At 44.2% G+C, this 16,858-nt stretch overlaps 1 protein-coding gene and 1 long non-coding RNA gene across 14 annotated transcripts in view; one reads left to right on the top strand and one right to left on the bottom strand.

The window, feature by feature from the left end:
- Nucleotides 1-14,873, bottom strand: part of LOC124003378 (protein-methionine sulfoxide oxidase mical2b-like) — an 88,685-nt gene extending 73,812 nt beyond the window's left edge. For 7 of the 13 annotated variants that reach the window (XM_046311618.1, XM_046311627.1, XM_046311598.1 and 4 more), the window contains exon 1: nt 14,639-14,873. The gene's annotated coding sequence lies outside the window, so the exon portion shown is untranslated. The remainder of the gene's footprint in view (nt 1-14,638) is intronic. The other 6 variants (XM_046311652.1, XM_046311636.1, XM_046311645.1 and 3 more) reach the window with 4 other exon arrangements.
- On the top strand, nt 14,823-16,509 carry LOC124003426. Its single transcript, XR_006833218.1, has 3 exons — nt 14,823-14,997; nt 16,283-16,361; nt 16,461-16,509. It is a non-coding gene; the product is annotated as an uncharacterized LOC124003426 (long non-coding RNA).
- Nucleotides 16,510-16,858: the final 349 nt, after the last annotated feature.

Below are 16,858 nucleotides of genomic sequence, written 5' to 3' on the forward strand. Positions count from 1 at the left end.
GTGGCCTCCATCAGTCTTAAATGGAAGAAGTTTGGAACCACCAAGATTCTTCCTACAGCTGTCCACCCAGACAAACTAAGCAATCGGGGGAGAAGGGCCTTGGTCAGGGAGATGACCAACAACCCGATGGTCATGGACAGAGCTCCAGGGTTCATCTGTGGAGATAGTTGCCCTTCTGGAAGGTTCTCCCATCTCTGCAGCACTCCACTAATCAGGCCTTTATGGTAGAGTGTCCCGACGGAAGCCATTCCTCAGTAAGTCACATGACAGCCCGCTTGGAGTTTGCCAAAAGGCACCAAAAATAATTTCAGACCATGAGAAACAAGATTCTCTGGTCTAATGAAACCAAGCTTGATCTCTCTGGCCTGGATGCCAATCGTCACGCCTGGAAAAAACCTGGAACCATCCCTACGGTAAAGCATGGTGGTGGCAGCATCATGCTGTCGGGATGTTTTTCAGTGGCAGGGACTAGTCAGGATAGAGGGAAAGATGAACAGAGCAAAGTACAGAGAGATCCTTGATGAAGACCTGCTCCAGAATGCTCAGGACCTCAGACTGGGCTTCACCTTACAACAACCCTAAGCACACAGCCAAGACAACGCAAGAGTGGCTTCGGGACAAGTCTCTGAACGTCCTTGAGTGACCCAGCCAGAGACCCGATGGGAATCTCTGGAGAGACCTGAAAATAGCTGTGCAGCAACGCTCCCCATCCAACCTGACAAAGCTAGAGAGGATCTACAGAGAAGATTGGGAGAAACTCCTGAAATATAGGTGTGCCAAGCTTGTAGCATCATACCCAAGAAGACTTGGGGGGGGGGGGGGGGGGGCAGGAAAACTTGAAACAGTACGGCCTGTTTCAAGCATGAGGAGGACTTTGCATAAATCCTCTCTAAAATACCTCTAATTTGCATAGCTGAAGATATTAAATCAGCTCATAATGACAGCTCTGAAACCATTAAAAAAAAGCCCAGGGATGAGATAAGGGATCTTTCCTCATTACAACACCAGTGTACCCTACACAACTCCCTACCTGCAGCCTCTCCCATTACCTGTGTATATAATAGTTTCACTAGACAGCCATTCAACTAGTCACCATTCAGTAGCTTATCCTCTGTGCTTGTCTCCATAGTTAAAGTAAGGACTACTAATTTCAAGCAGTATATTGTAGAAGCATGTGGTCAGAGTGTATAAGGAAAATCAAATGTATATTATTCAATGACCTTGTATAATATTCTTTCAACAATGACTTCTCTACCCTTCATGTCAATTGGAATGTAAACCTAGATGTGTCAAAGGAACTTGACAAAATCCCAATACCATCAAAGCACTACAGTAGTGGCAACTCTTCGTCAGAGAGGAGAGCGAAAGCATTTTCCATGAGGCTCGAAACAGGAGCTCCTTCAATAGTGGAAAGGCTATGTGCCGAATGCAACCTGAACAAGTGAGAAGTCTGGCTGCAGTGGTTGAGGCCTGCCAGTCCACAGTAGCTCCCCTCTCCCCACTGCTTTTAGTGGACCAGAAGGGGTGTCATATCTCATATGTAATCACATTCGGCAGATAGCAACAAAATCTAATCTAACACGGACGGAGTCTCTAGCATTGAAAGACAGCTGTTCTAGCATTGAAAAAAAGCAGCCCTCACACACACTTCCAGGGACTCTGTGTGGTATGGAAGTGTTCACGGCTTAATCTATATATAACCGATTGTAGCACTGTGCATTGTGGGAATTTGCACAGGAAGTGCCTAGCATGATATCGCGCTCACAATCTGCCTCTATTTGCAGAAACAGTTTTAAATTGAGTACAGGAAAAAGACATTTATATTTCCACTGAAGTCCATGCGTTTGTAATTAGACATGCACTCAGGGGAAATGTAGCTGCCTCCCTCTGTCATTCATATAGTCTAAACACTGTCCAAAGGATTTCACGTTACTGGAACAAAGACACTGTTCTATGTCCTGTGTGGCGTGTGAACATGTCAACATGTACCAATGTCCAGCTCACGTTCAATGCAAAACAACCACAACCACAACGTAACAGAGGTCCATTGACTCGAGAGAACACAGCTTATCCAGAGAGAGCTTCATCTTGAGAGACCTTAATGGACAAAGAGTAGAAAGCAACGTTGATCAAAAGAATCCAGAAATAAGCCGGTCTAGTCTCTATCAACAGGGAGCAGCACAACCACTAGCCTCCACAGAGACTCATGGGCAGTGGTGTGATGGAGCCAAGACTCCAGGACCCAGCAGGGTTATATATGCTGCCAAGTATAGGACAAATTTCCTTGCAAAGACACAGGTCACAATTTCTTAGCATTTCACCAAGCCTTGACTGGAGCTCTTTGACGACAGGTCTATGGAGTAAGAATGATGGACCATTCTTGATACATACTTTTATTTCACCTTTATTTAACCAGGTAGGCTAGTTGAGAACAAGTTCTCATTTGCAACTGCGACCTGGCCAAGATAAACGCATAGCAGTGTGAACAGACAACACAGTTACACATGGAGTAAACAATTAACAAGTCAATAACACAATAGAAAAAAGAAGGGGAGTCTATATACATTGTGTGCAAAAGGCATGAGGTAGGCGAATAATTACAATTTTGCAGATTAACACTGGAGTGATAAATGATCAGATGGTCATGTACAGGTAGAGATATTGGTGTGCAAAAGAGCAGAAAAGTAAATAAATAAAAACAGTATGGGGATGAGGTAGGTAAAAATGGGTGGGCTATTTACCGATAGACTATGTACAGCTGCAGCGATCGGTTAGCTGCTCAGATAGCAGATGTTTGAAGTTGATGAGGGAGATAAGTCTCCAACTTCAGTGATTTTTGCAATTCCTTCCAGTCACAGGCAGCAGAGAACTGGAACGAAAGGCGGCCAAATGAAGTGTTGGCTTTAGTGATGACCAGTGAGATGCACCTGCTGGAGCGCATGCTACGGATGGGTGTTGCCATCGTGACCAGTGAACTGAGATAAGGCGGAGCTTTACCTAGCATGGACTTGTAGATGACCTGGAGCCAGTGCGTCTGGCGACGAATATGTAGCGAGGGCCAGCCGACTAGAGCATACAAGTCGCAGTGGTGGGTGGTATAAGGTGCTTTAGTGACAAAACAGATGGCACTGTGATAGACTGCATCCAGTTTGCTGAGTAGAGTGTTGGAAGCCATTTTGTAAATGACATCGCCGAAGTCGAGGATCAGTAGGATAGTCAGTTTTACTATGGTAAGCTTGGCGGCGTGAGTGAAGGAGGCTTTGTTGCGGAATAGAAAGCAGACTCTAGATTTGATTTTCGATTGGAGATGTTTGATATGAGTCTGGAAGGAGAGTTTGCAGTCGAGCCAGACACCTAGGTACTTATAGATGTCCACATATTCAAGGTCGGAACAATCCAGGGTGGTGATGCTGGTCAGGCGTGCGGGTAGCGAACGGTTGAAAAGCATGCATTTCATTTTACTAGCGTTTAAGAGCAGTTGGAGGCCACGGAAGGAGTGTTGTATGGCATTGAAGCTCATTTGGAGGTTAGATAGCACAGTGTCCAAGGATGGGCCGGATGTATCTAGAATGGTGTCGTCTGCGTAGAGGTGGATCAGGGAATCGCCCGCAGCAAGAGCAACTTCATTGATATATACAAAGAAAAGTCGGCCCGAGGATTGAACCCTGTGGCACCCCCATAGTGGCTGTCAGAGGACCGGACAGCATGCCCTCTGATTTGACACACTGAACTCTGTCTGCAAAGTCATTGGTGAACCAGACAAGGCAGTCATCCGAAAAACCGAGGCAACTGAGCCTGCCGATAAGAATATGGTGATTGACAGTGTCGAAAGCCTTGGCAAGGTCGATGAAGACGGCTGCACAGTACTGTCTTTTATCGATGGCGGTTATGATATCGTTTAGTACCTTGAGTGTGGCTGAGGTGCACCCGTGACCGGCTCAGAAACCAGATTGCACAGCGGAGAAGGTACGGTGGGATTCGAGACGGTCAGTGACCTGTTTGTTGACTTGGCTTTCGAAGACCTTAGATAGGCAGGGCAGGATGGATATAGGTCTGTAACAGTTTGGGTCCAGGGTGTCTCCCCCTTTGAAGAGGGGGGGATAACTGCGGCAGCTTTCCAATCCTTGGGGATCTCAGACGATATGAAAGAGGTTGAACAGGCTGGTAATAGGGGTTGCGACAATGGCGGCGGATAGTTTCAGAAATAGAGGGTCCAGATTGTCAAGCCCAGCTGATTTGTATGGGTCCAGGTTTTGCAGCTCTTTCAGAACATCTGCTATCTGGATTTGGGTAAAGGAGAACCTGGAGAGGCTTGGGCGGGTAGCTGCGGGGGGGGGGGGAGCGGTTTGCCGAGGTTGGAGTGGCCAGGCGGAAGGAAGGCATGGCCAGCCGTTGAGAAATGCTTGTTGAAGACTTCAGTGTCCCAGAACTTTTTGGAGTTGGAGCTACAGGATGCAAATTTCTGCCTGAAGAAGCTGGCCTTCGCTTTCCTGACTAAATGCGTGTATTGGTTCCTGACTTCCCTGAACAGTTGCATATCGCAGGGACTATTCGATGCTATTGCAGTCCGCCACAGGATGTTTTTGTGCTGGTCGAGGGCAGTCAGGTCTGGAGTGAACCAAGGGCTATATCTGTTCTTAGTTCTGCATTTTTTGAACGGAGCATGCTTATCTAAAATGGTGAGGAAGTCACTTTTAAAGAATGACCAGGCATCCTCAACTGACGGGATGAGGTCAATGTCCTTCCAGGATACCCGGGCCAGGTCAATTAGAAAGGCCTGCTCACGGAAGTGTTTTAGGGAGCGTTTGACAGCGATGAGGGGTGGTCGTTTGACTGCGACTCCGTAGAGGATACAGGCAATGAGGCAGTGATCGCTGAGATCCTGGTTGAAGACAGCGGAGGTGTATTTGGAGGGCCAGTTGGTCAGGATGACGTCTATGAGGGTGCCCTTGTTTACAGATTTAGGGTTGTTCCTGGTGGGTTCCTTGATGATTTGTCTGAGATTGAGGGCATCTAGCTTAGATTTTAGGACTGCCAGGGTGTTAAGCATATCCCAGTTTAGGTCACCTAACAGAACAAACTCTGAAGCTAGATGGGGGGCGATCAATTCACAAATGGTGTCCAGGGCACAGCTGGGAGCTGAGGGGGGGGGGGGGGGGGTCGGAATCAGGCGGCAACAGTGAGAGACTTATTTCTGGAGAGAGTAATTTTCAAAATTAGTAGTTCGAACTGTTTGGGTATGGACCTGGAAAGTATGACATTACTTTGCAGGCTAACTCCTCCCCTTTGGCAGTTCTATCTTGATGGAAAATGTTATAGTTGGGTATGGAAATCTCAGAATTATATTATATTATATTATTGGGTGAGGCATTATATTATACCGGAAGGTATAAACAAATTAAAAATCGAAAAGAGATTGAAAGTAAATATGGGTCCAGTGAGTGGTTGGGACACGGCGATTGACGGTTAGCAGGCCTGTGCTAACAAGCTAACAGTTAGTAGGCCGGGGCTAAACAAGGTAGCAGTTAGCGGACCGGGGCTAAACAAGCTAGCAGTTAGCAGGCCGAATTAGCAAGCAAGGAGATAGCAAGGGCTAGAAGGTTAGCCTTTGTGGGACGTTGCGATGCGGTGAGTGTTTATGCTTCTTCATGCGGTAACATCGATAGACCGGTCGTGGGTCCGGATATTGTAGCCCAGGAGTATGCTTCGGTGGTAGCACTGGAGCTCTGGCCTGGCTAGCTTCAAGCTAAGTGGGTGGGAACGCTAGCCAGGAGTAATCATCCGGGGTTGCTGTTAGTTAGTTAGCTAGCTGTGAAGATCCAGCTGAAAATGTTCCGTTTGCGCTGGATTTTTTTTAAAAAGTCCGTTATGCCATGGTTAGACTCGCGTTGTCCGAACTGGCGAGAGCTTTCTGAGCTAAAGGTTAGCTGATGACCGGTTAGATGAAGACCGCTAGCAATGGTTTGCTGACTGATAGCTGGCTAGCTTCAGTTGAGGGGTTCCCGATCCGAAGAAAATTTTTAAAAAACAGATCCGCACTACATTGGGTGAGGCGGGTTGCAGGAGAGTATTTAGTAGTTGAGGTTTAGCAAAATGTTTTAAAAGATGTGCGAAGAAGAATGTTTAAAAAAAACGATATATACAAGGGACACGACACTACGTCCGACTGTTACGCCATGTTGGATACGGCAAACTGTTGAGCGTGAAAACCACAGCAGCATTGCGGTTCTTGACACAAACCTGTGTGCCTGGCACTTACCACCATACACCGTTCAAAAAGGAACTTACATTTGTCTCGCCCATTCACACATACACAATCAATGTCTCATGGCTTAAACCGTCTTAAACCAGTCTCCTCCCCTTCATCTACACTGATTGATGTTTTAGATGCACTATTGTTAAGTGACTGTCCCACTGGATGTCATAAGGTGAATGCACCAATTTGTAAGTCGCTCTGGATAAGAGCGTCTGCTAAATGACTTAAATGTAAATGTAAATTTAACAAGTGTCATCAATAAAGGATAGTAGCTTCACCTGGTCACTCCATGTCATGGAAAGAGCAGGTGTTCTTAATGTTTTTTTACACAGTGTAAGTTACCTGGAATTTGCCTTAGCTAGGGTATAGAATATATACATCCAGGTAAAGAAGGAGTACAACGCACAGGCAAGACATGGGTATCAGTTACAACAGGAGGGGTTTCATTTCTGTAACAGCCAGAACTACCGAAAGTCAAATATAATTACCTAAAAATCTTTACTGTAAGACTTTCCCTCAAACTCCTTTTTTTTCTTTCAAGAGTTTAAGTGGCCGACAAAGCAAAATGAGTTTGCTGTAGTACCACAGTGTGTTAATGTCAAGAACAGAACAGTGCTGTCTGCCCAGCAGACACAGTGCGAGGCAGAGAAAGTTGTGCCTTCTCAGTGCGAGACAGGAATCAAAGGAGAGCCAACAAGTGTCTGGCCAGACAGACTGTGTGCCAGCAACACCTTTGAAAAACGTGGCTCACTGGCTCAGAGCACCAATTAAAGAGATTCACAAAGACTTCTCTTCATACCACTACAGCCTGTGTAATCAGATCTTTGTAGAGTACAGTACAGGCAATGAGAATATCGTCAGACAATCTGGAGCATAGCACATTACTTTTCTGAGGGACGATCCAATGGTGCCACACTAAGGGTTAAGGGTTTAGGCGTGTCAGTGGTGGTGTGGTGAAAGGGAATTCAAAGCGGTTGGCTGGTGACATGCAGGTTTAAATATGATGCTGATTAACTCCAGCACGCTTTGTTTCCTCTGAGGCAGGAAACATCCACTGGAGGAATGTCAGAGAAATATAGACCTGATTCAGGACAGTTTGTGTTCCTTCTCTTTCTCCTCGAACAAACAGAGAAGGCCTAAGGCCATTATGAAATATAATCCTATTATTCAGGCCAGCCGTTATCCTTTCGTCCAATCAGAAAATAACATAACCTAACTTGACAAAAAAATTGCATTGCAGTCAGAAATGAAATCTAATTAATAATATTCCAACTTAGATTCATCATGAAAATAATACAGAACAATCCATTGAAGATCATAGTCTGACTCAGTCAAAGTCCTCTTAATTGATTAGCATTTAACTCTATCAGAGAACTTCCTGCTTGACATGGCCTCCCGTCTGTCTACCCAATGGACAGTTTCATACGTTAGCCTTAAATGACCTGGAATGTACAGTCATGTTTGGACAAACCTACTCATTCAAGGGTTTCTTTATTTTGACTATTTTCTACATTGTAGAATAGTGAAAACATAAAAACTATGAAGTAACACATATGGAATCATGCAGTAACCCCCCCCCCAAGAAAAGTGTTAAATTAAGATATTTTAGATCCTTCAAAGTAGCCACCCTCTGCCTTGTTGGCAGCTTAGCACACTCCGTACAAAGCTCTCCCTCCATTTGGCAAATCTGACCATAACTATCCTCTGGATTCCTGCTTACTCGCTCAATACGGAAGTGGTCAGATGATGCAGATGCTAAGCTGTAGGACTGTTTTGCTAGCACAGACTGGAATATGTTCCGGGATTCTTCCGATGGCATTGAGGAGTACACTACATTAGTCACTGGCTTCATCAATAAGTGCATCGATGACAATGTCCCCACAGTGACCGTACGTACATACCCCAACCAGAAGCCATGGATTACAGGCAATATCAGCACTGAGCTAAAGGGTAGAGCTTCCGCTTTCAAAGAGCGGGACTCTTACCCGGACAATTAAGAAATCCCGCTATGCCCTCCGACGAACCATCAAACAGGCAAAGCTTCATCACAGGACTAAGATTGAATCCTACTACACCGGTTCAGATGCTCATCGGATGTGGCAGGGCTTGTAAACTATTACGGACTACAAAGGGAAGCACAGCTGTGAGCGACACGACGAGCTAAATTACTTCTATGTCCGCGACGAGGCAAGCAACACTGAAGCATGCATGAGAGCACCAGCTGTTCCGGACAACTGTGTGAGTATGACCTTTAAAAACAGGTCATCATTTTGGCCACAGGGCCGAAAGGATAACCAGGACGTTTTCTCTGAGCATGCACAGACCAATTTCAAGCAGACCACCATAGTCCTTGTGCCCAAGAACACCAAGGTAAACTGTCTAAATGACTACCGACCAGTAGCACTCACGTTTGTAGTCATGAAGTGCTTTGAATGGCTGGTCATTGCTCACATCAATACCATTATCCCAGAAACCCTAGACCCACTAAATTTGCATACCACCCCAACAGATCCACAGATGCAATCTCTATTGCACTCCACACTGCCCTTTCCCACCTGGACAAAAGGAACAGCTATGTGAGAATGCTGTTTATTGACTACAGCTCAGCGTTCAACACTACAGTGCCCTCAACACTCATCACTAAGCTAAGGACCCTGGGACCAACCACCTACCTCTGGAACTGAATCCTGGACTTCCTGTCAGTCCGCCCCCAGGTGGTAAGGGTAGGTAACAACACATCTGCCACACTGATCCTCAACACAGGGACCCCTCGGGATTGTGTACTCAGTCCCCCCTGTACTACCCGTTTACCCACCCATGACTGCATGACCAAGCATGACTCCAACACCATCATTAAGTTTGCCGATGACACAAGTGGTAGGCCTGATGATCGACAATGTTGAGACAGCCTATAGGGAGGTCAGAATACTGGCAGTGTGGTGCCAGGATGACAATCTCTCCCTCAATATGATCAAGACAATGGAGATGACTACAGGAAAAGGAGGGCCGAGCAAGCCCCCATTCTCATCGATAGGGCTGTAGTGAAGCAGGTTGAGAGCTTCAAGTTCCTTGGTGTCCACATCACCAACAAACTGTCACGGTCCAAACACCAAGACAGTCGTGAAGAGGGCACGACAACGCCTTCCCCCCCCCTCAGGAGACTGAAAAGATTTCGCATTGGTCCTCAAAGTTCTACAGCTGCACTAGTTGCCTCACTGCCTGGTATGGCAACTGCTCGGCCTCCGACTGCAAGGCACTACAGAGGGTAGTGAGTACGGCCCAGTACATCACTGGGGCTAAGCTCCTGCCATCCAGGACCTATGTGGCAAGCGGTGACAGAGGAAGGCTCTAAAAATTGCCAAAGACTCCAGCCACCCTAGTCATAGACTTTCTCTGCTGCCACACGGAAACAGTACTGGAGCGCCAAGTCTAGGTTCAAAAGGCTTCTTAACAGCTTCTACCCCCAAACCACAAGGCTCCTGAACAGCTAGTAAAATGGCTACCCAGGATATTTGCATTGACCCCCCCCCCCACACACACACACACACTTGTCCACTGCTGCTACTCTGTTTATTATCTATGCAGTCACTTTAACTCTACCTACATGTACATATTACCTCAAATACCTGGACTAACCTTTGCCCCCGCACATCGACTGTACCGGTACCCCCTGTATATAGCCTTGTGTTATTTTATTGGTGCTCTAATTATTTTTCATTTGTTTACTTAGTACATACTTTAACACATTTGTTCTATAAACTACATTGTTGGTTAAGGGCTTGTAAGTAAGCACTTCACTGTAAGTACCTGTTGTATTTGGCGCATGTGACAAAACATTTGATTTGATATGTAATTTCAGTTTGTTACAAAACAAGCAAACTGCTGTGAAATATTGTCAATAACCAAAGATATTGTATTTTCAGCTGATGTACAAAGCTTAAAGTAAAAGATGCAACAAATCACATAGAAGCAGTAGATCTGTTCTTAGACTTGCTTTCAATGAGAATGATAGATCTATAACTCACATTGTAATGTGAATTTGGTCAGGTTGTCCAAAAAGTTACATACTGCAGCTTTAAAATGGATCACAACATTTTATTTGCAACTTTAGGTAGAAAACCAATAGCTTTTGCTCATGATGAAAATAAATGGTGTGGTCATCCTCACAAGTCAAGTCAGTTCTTCATGAAAGCAATTCAGTGTGTCCTTCCTTTAGCAACCGAATGCATCAACCAAACTCTCCTTGAGTCAACAAATATCAGCTTTCTGAGAGGACTATGGTTCAATTCTCATATGAAGACTTTTCCTACAAGCACAAAACTTGAGATATGGGCTAGTGACTAAAATGTTGTGACAAACCTAATCAAATAATATTAATTGTAAACCAATGCACGAAGAAAACATCTATTTAGTGTGATTAGTGACATTTACCATTAAACCCAACACCATAACAAAACATGTGTTTGGGACTTACCATTGAAGCCATTAGAACTGCTGTAACCTAATGGTTTGCTTGTTCACCAGGAATGGTCTAACTAATCTAGATATTTTTTAAGGGAATAAACCACAAAGGGCTATTTCCTGGACAGATATTTAGCCAAGAGAAGGATGTACTAAATTTCTTTCATGGAGGACTGGCTATAAGGATGGCAGGTAGCCTAGCGATTAAGAGGGTTGGGCCAGTAACAGAAGAGAGAAAAAAAAAAGTCTGCTGTTCTACCTTTGAGCAAGGCAGTCAACCCCCAATAACTGCTCCCTGGGTGCTGATGACGTTGATGTCGATTAAGAAAGCCCCACGCACCTCTCCGACTCCTCTCTGAGAACCTTCGAAAAGGACAAACATCTCTGCAGCACTCCAACAATCAGGCATTTATGGTAGTGGCCAGACGGAAGCCACTCCTCAGTAAAAGGCACACGACAGCCCACGTGGAGTTTGCCGAAAGGCCCCTACTCTCTGGTCTGATGAAACCAAGATTCTTTGGCCTGAACGTCATGCGTCACATCTGGAGGAAAGCTGACACCATCCCTACGTTGAAGCATGGTGGTGGCAGCATCCTGCTGTGGGGATGTTTTTCAGCGGCAGGTACTTTGAGACTAGTCAGGATCGAGGGAAAGATGAACGGAGCAAAGTACAGAGAGATCCTTGATGAAAATCTGCTCCAGAATGCTCAGGACCTCAGACTGGGGAAAGGTTCACCTTCAAAACAGGACAACGACTACACACAGCCAAGACAACACAGGAGTGCCTTCCGGACAAGTTTCTGAATGTCCTCGAGTGACCTAGGCAGAGCCAAGACTTGAACATCTCTGGAAAGACCTGAAAATAGCTGCAAGGCTCCCCATCCAACCTGACAGAGCTTGAAAGCATCTGCATGGAAGAATGGGAGAAACTCTCCAAATAAAGGTGTGCCAAGCTTGTAGCATTATACCCAAGAAGACTCAAGGCTGTAATCACTGCCAAAGTTGCTTCAACAAAGTACTGAGTAAAGAGATTCAGACTCTCTTCAGACTTATGAAAAACTGAAATACCACATTTCTAAACATTTCTAAAAACAAGTTTGATTTGTCATTATGGGGTATTGTGTGTAGATTGTTTTATTTAACTATGCAAGTCAGTTAAGAACAAATTTTATTCTACACCGTCCAAACCCTCCATTTTAACCTGGACGACACTGGTCCAATTGTGTGCCACCCTATGGGACTCCCGATTACGGCCGGTTGTGATACAGCCCGGGATCAAACCAGGGCCTGAACTGATGCCTATTGCACTGAGATGCAATGCCTTAGACCGCTGCGCCACTCAGGAGCATTGACTGAAAAGCAATTGAATCCATTTTAGAATAAATCTGTAACGTAACAAAATGTAGACTACTTTCAGAACACACTGTATGTGCATTATGTGGTGCTTTGCGACATACAATGTCCAAAAGTTATCTAGTAAAACACACAAGCAATCACAGTAATAATACTGTAAAAAGAAAATGTCCATCTCCCGCTCACATGCTTCTATCTGTATGAATATTTTGGTCTCTGTCAACATTCCCAGAATATATATTGGCCTCTGACAGAAACCCATCCGGTTCAACAGTGACACTGACACCACTAGCTTCTGGTGTATTTTTGTCTTGCCTCAGGGCTGATATGCAGGCACAGCCCTTATAAGACACTTATAAGTGACAGGAAGTAGTGAGACCTTGTGTAACTGTTTGTCTCCCTCGAATGGGCAAGGGAGAGATTATTCTGAAAAACTCACATGAAAACGGTAGAAGATTAACATATCTGCTGTAACAATGGGAATAAGGCCCTTATAGAAAAAAATCCTTTGGCCATTGAGAGGGCTCAGGATTAAAGTCAAATTGGCAGGAAATACTGTACATCCAGTAAGAGCCAGGTTCTGCTCCCAGGAAATCTTGACCTGGAATACAATCATATAATTTGAGATGGTTTGGTTCCAACCGCTGTGTCTTTGTGAGACGCAGAGTATGTGAATGGATGATCTCTACATGTGTTTGTGACATAACTTTTGTCCGTCCCCTCGCCACTCGAACCAGGGACCCTCTGCACACATCAACAACTGCCTCCCACGAAGCATCGTTAACCATGGAACCACAAAAGCCGCAGCCCTTGCAGAACAAGGGTAACAACTACTTCAAGGCCTCAGAGCGAGTGACGTCACCGATTGAAACGCTATTAGCGCGCACCACTGCTAACTAGCTAGCCATTTCACATCGGTTACATGTAGTTCCCACCGTGAAGCATGGAGGATGGTGTGGGGGTGCTTTGCAGGGGACACTGTTGGTGATTTATTTAGAAATCAATGCACACTTAACCAGCATGACTACCACAGCATTCTGCAGTGATACGCCATCCCATCTTGTTTGCGCTTAGTGGGACTATCATTTATATTTCAAAAGGACAATGACCCAACACACCTCCAGGCTGTGTAAGGGCTATTTGACCAAAGAGACTGATGGAATGCTGCATCAGATGACCTGGCCTCAACCCAATTGAGATGGTTTGGGATGAGTTGGACTGAAGAGTGAAGGAAAAGCAGCCAACAAGCGCTCAGTATATGTCGGAGGAAACACCGTTCAACTGGGTTCAACTGGGGTCAGCCTGCAGGCACCCGGCCCGCCATAAGGAGTCATTAGGGCCTGATGAGCCAATTAAACCCCCCCTTTCCTAACCAATTGTGTACTGTCCTATGGGACTCCCGGTCACGGCCAGTTGTGGCTTAACTCGAACGGGTTAGCCACCTAGCCAACAGGTTAGCCACCTAGCCAACGGGTTAGCCACCTAGCCAACGGGTTAGCCACCTAGCCAACGGGTTAGCCACCTAGCTAGAATTCATAACATCTCGTTTTGCAAATTTGTAACATAGAATAGGAATTGTAATTCGTAATGTGATGACATCCACAAATTAATACATGCCATATGAAACATAAAATATTTTGCTAAATGGAGTGTCTCAAATGTATATACAGAAAAATACAAAATTCTCTGAGACCAGGTTGTCAGAGATGTTACTCAGATCAAATTGATGACTGTAGGCTATTTCAATAGTTAAGTGTCTCAAATAATCATACATGCACCATAGAAAACACTTGATTTTGCAGTAACAGTGCAGGGCCCCGTATGCACACATCACCCGTTGTAAAATATGGAACATGATCTTTTTAAACTAGGACTGTGCAGTGGTGGAAAAGTACTCATTTGTCATTGAGTAAAAGTAAAGAACTTAATAGAAAATGACTTAAGTAAAAGTGAGTCACCCAGTAAAATACTAAATTATCATACTTGAGTAAAAGTTCAAGTAAATGCTTTACATCAAATTTCTTATATTCAGCAAACCATACGACACGATTTTTGTGTTTTCAATTTTGTTTGTACGGACAGACATGGGCACACTCCAACACTCATACATAATTTACAAACTCCGTATGTGTTAATGGAGTCCGCCAGAGCAGAAGCAGTAGGGATGACAATGCGTTATCTTGATAAGTGCGTGAATTGGACCATATTGCTGTCCTGCCTGAGCATTTGAAAAGTAACGAGTACTTTTGGGTGCCAGGAAAAATGTATGGGAGTAAAAAGTACACATTTTCATTAGGAATCCGGTGGAGTAAAAGTAACAGTTGTCACAAATATAAAAGTACAGATACCGCAAAAAACTATTTCAGTAAAACGGTTTTGCATTACTACTTAAGTACTTTACACCACTGGGACTGTGTAACCAAACACTATTTATACAGTATTCAGAATCCGATAGCATCTCCCAATAAATGTATAAATATTTCAGTTGCACGCTTTGAACAGAAATAATACGAGCTAAAGTTGAATAGAACACACAGGCAATGCATGTTTAAAGTGTTGAATATTCACCTGAATAGTCGGTCAGTCGTACACTCACGCTCAAATGAGAAATAGACTGTCATTCACTGACATCTGTGTGTCAATTGAAACGAACTTCAAAATGACAGACAGCTGTCCTAATCAAACACGCCTTGTTTTGTCCAGAATAAACAACGTTTCCACCGAGCAATAACTTCTATCTCTGTCAGTTGACTACTGAAAATTTTATGAAGTTGTAGCCGACAAACCGGAGCCGGATAAAGCCTGACAAAGTCTTTAGAGGAGGTGCTACGGAGTTATGACGTCCAATGAGAAGCTGAGCGATAACCTTGGAGCGTAAATTTGCTGCCAAACGAATCCTCGGATCAACTGTGAGCAACTTTCTCCCTGTAAGTAGACCTCGAAAAACATTTTGGTACCTAATGCATTTGAGAATACATGGAGGAATAGTTATTATTATGTTGTCTAGCATAATATGCATTATGTTGTCTAGCATGATAAAGAAGTTGCACAATTTGTCGTGACCGTCTTGACAGTGGGTAACATGTGACAATAGATGCCCAATGCAGCCCCAAATAGTTAACTCCAAGGAGTCAATGTCAATAGACAGGATAGACATAATAAGAAAGCACTCACACACACGCGCGCCCTTCTCCACATTGCAGGGTATTTTATTGCCCTCAGACAGCTATGCTTTTGGTCGACTTCAGTTACAGAGAGCGAGCAAACCCTCCACACACTGACATAACAAATTAGGGCTTCGGAATGACAAACCAGCCTCATAGTAAAGTGAACCTAGATGATCAAGGAGCTAACATTTATAACCTGCCACAATAGCCTATGATAAGTACATCTCCAGGATGTATCACAACCGGCAGTGATTCGGAGTCCCATAGGGCGGCGCACAATTGGCCCAGCGTCGTCCGGGTTTTGCCGGTGTAGGCCGTATTTGTAAATAAGAATTTGTTTTTAACTGACTTGCCTTGTTTTATTTTTTATTTTATTTCACATCCCAAGACAGGGCCTAAGGGGCATCTGTGAGTGTTTAAGAGTGAGTTATCCCATACATTTGGAAAACAGGCCCTATGGAAACATATTGTAAAAATAATATTTTCTATGATCATTTGATTGTGCAAAAAAAAAAACTTTTTTGTTGAATTTTCAAACGGAATCCGAGACTGATCATATGCCTTTGACTCGATGTGTGGAAACATAGGATTAGCTGTCCATCTACAGGACAAAAGGTGCTATTGCAAATCCATAACAATTTGCACAGCACAGCCAACATGGTCAACTTCTCTCTCTGCCAGTGGCGGCTGGTGGGAGGAACTATAGGAGGATGGGCTCATTGTAATGGCTGGAACAGAGTTAATGGAACGGAATCAAGCATGTGGTGTCTATCTTTGATGTGTTTGACACCGTTCCATTTACTCTGTTTCAACCATTACAATGAGCCCATTCTCCTATAGCTCCTCCCACCAGCCTCCACTGCTCTATGCGTTATATGCTACAAATATTATTACTATAAAAAATATATTTAATTTTTATTATTATAAAATGTCAAATTACAAATGAATAACAAAAAAACATAGGACATCACCTTACGTATTTTTCTCTGAAGAAACATAAAATAACATTATGAATGTATTATTACGTATTATATTTCTTATCCAGCAGGGGGCAACCTGCTAACATAAATTCGGCATCTATCTTGACATGTTCTTCAAAACACAAATGAGATTTCATTAATTGAGTAAGTCCTGAAAGTATTGCTTTTGTATATAGAATTCAATTCTTTATAATGTACTGGAAAGTTATATGTTTCTGAGAACTTTCTATATCGCCCGAACAGATCCACAGATGATGCGATCTCTATTGCACTCAACACTGCCCTTTCCCACCTGGAAAAAAGGAACACCTACGTGAGAATGCTACATTGACTACAGCTCAGCGTTCAACACCATAGAGCCCTCAAAGCTCATCACTGAGCTAAGGACCCTGGGACTGAACACCTCCCTCTGCAACTGGATCCTGGACTTCCTGATGGTCTGCCCCCAGGTGGTAAGGGTAGGTAACAACACATCTGCCACGCAGATCTTTAACACATGGGCACCTGAGGGGTGCGTGCTCAGTCCCCTCCTATACTCCCTGTTCATCCATGACTGTATTCTATACTATCTATTGCATCTTAGCCTATGCTGCTCTGACATTACTCATCCACATATTTATATATTCTCATTCCATACCTTT

The sequence above is a fragment of the Oncorhynchus gorbuscha genome, linkage group LG02 (genome assembly GCF_021184085.1).
Source record: "Oncorhynchus gorbuscha isolate QuinsamMale2020 ecotype Even-year linkage group LG02, OgorEven_v1.0, whole genome shotgun sequence".
In the NCBI taxonomy this organism is placed as follows: Eukaryota; Metazoa; Chordata; class Actinopteri; order Salmoniformes; family Salmonidae; genus Oncorhynchus; species Oncorhynchus gorbuscha.